The sequence below is a fragment of the Octopus bimaculoides genome, chromosome 8 (genome assembly GCF_046866305.1).
Source record: "Octopus bimaculoides isolate indiv1 chromosome 8, ASM4686630v1, whole genome shotgun sequence".
NCBI lineage: Eukaryota > Metazoa > Mollusca > Cephalopoda > Octopoda > Octopodidae > Octopus > Octopus bimaculoides.
The window spans coordinates 86,503,060-86,504,631 of record NC_142935.1 but is presented as its reverse complement, the minus strand read 5'-3'; positions in this window follow the sequence as shown (position 1 = coordinate 86,504,631).

Here is a 1,572-nt window from a genome sequence, read left to right as displayed (position 1 = left end):
ATATTCCCTTTTTTGATCATTGTGCAGTCATTAAGTTCTTTTTTGTTAGCGTCTTTGTCAGCCATTTGTTAGCGTCTTTGTTAGCCATTTTTTAGCGTCTTTACTTGCACTTTAAAGTCCTCTAGTCATTATATTTTGTTCTGGTACTATATTCACTCAAGCACTATTTCTGGTATTAACCACATGGCTGAAATGGACAATTACATATAAAATATGCGTGGGAAATGCATGTATATATTGCTATCTGTATGCAGAAATTTATTGGCATGTATCTGTATTGCTCACTTATATATTATCAGTGTACTTTTACTGGAAAATAAAGTAATTTTTATTATAAAATACGAAATCATAAGATATAGAGTTATCCAAAATTGTATAACTCTTCTTGTCCATTCCCTCACATTCATTCTTGTGTTAAGAAGAGAACAAACTTAGAGTGGTTTATAGACATTTGACATCTATTTCTAGCATATTGACATTGGCCCTCCATCACCTTTATTTATAATTATATTTTTATAACTATATACTTAAAAATTACTTTTACTGATATGGTGGTTTTTATATGCTAGCCACTAATTTAATTATTTTAATGGTTATGTACTCAATTTATATATATATATATATATATATATATATATATATATATATATATATATATTAGTTTATGTGTATATTAATATTATGTCAGTTTTAAAAAAAACCTTTGACAATGTAAATATGTTAATAGTTACCAGAGGTAGCAAAATTACACTAAAAAAACCAAGATATCACAGCCGTTTTATAGGTAGATATACCAAGTTAAAGTGATACATTTTGAGAAGATATGAATAATATATGTGGAATTCCAGCAGCTCTTACTTCTTTGAAGTAGAGCTCTCATATATTTTGAAACATGTGTAGGAATTAAAGGAACTTTTATTTATATGCGTTTTGCATACAATTAAAAAAAAAAGAGAGACAGAGACAGGCAGAAACAAGGAAAACGCCCCTTGTATTTGAATACTATGGAAATATTTTTAAAAAAACTTTTCATTTCATTTTTCCACAATTTAATTTTTTTTTTCCATACTTAGAGTTGAAAAAGTCTCAATGACTGAAACTGGTACTAAAATATATTTCATGATAAAATAACTTTAGCATTTTCTACCTTGACTTATTTTCCTTATACATATCAACTCATGTGTTCCTTTTCAACCTTCTACATATATATATATGGCATGGCATGTCATCTCGGTGTCTTCTGATACAACTCCAGGCCAACCAAAGCCTTGTGAGTGGATTTTATAGATAGAATCTGAAAATAGCCTGTTGTGTGTGTGTAGTTATTGGAGTTTTGTAGAAGACAGGCTTATCACTCATTTTTGTCTCAGTCAAGAGGGAGAAATTAGCGTAAACAAGAAAATAGTTAGATGACATTAATATGAACAAAATCATTCAAAATGAGAATATATAACATTAATAAACAGAGATAGATAGATAGATAGATAGATAGATAGATAGATAAATAGAGAGAGAGATAGATAAATAGAGAGAGAGATAGATAAATAGATAGAGTGATAGATAAATAGATAG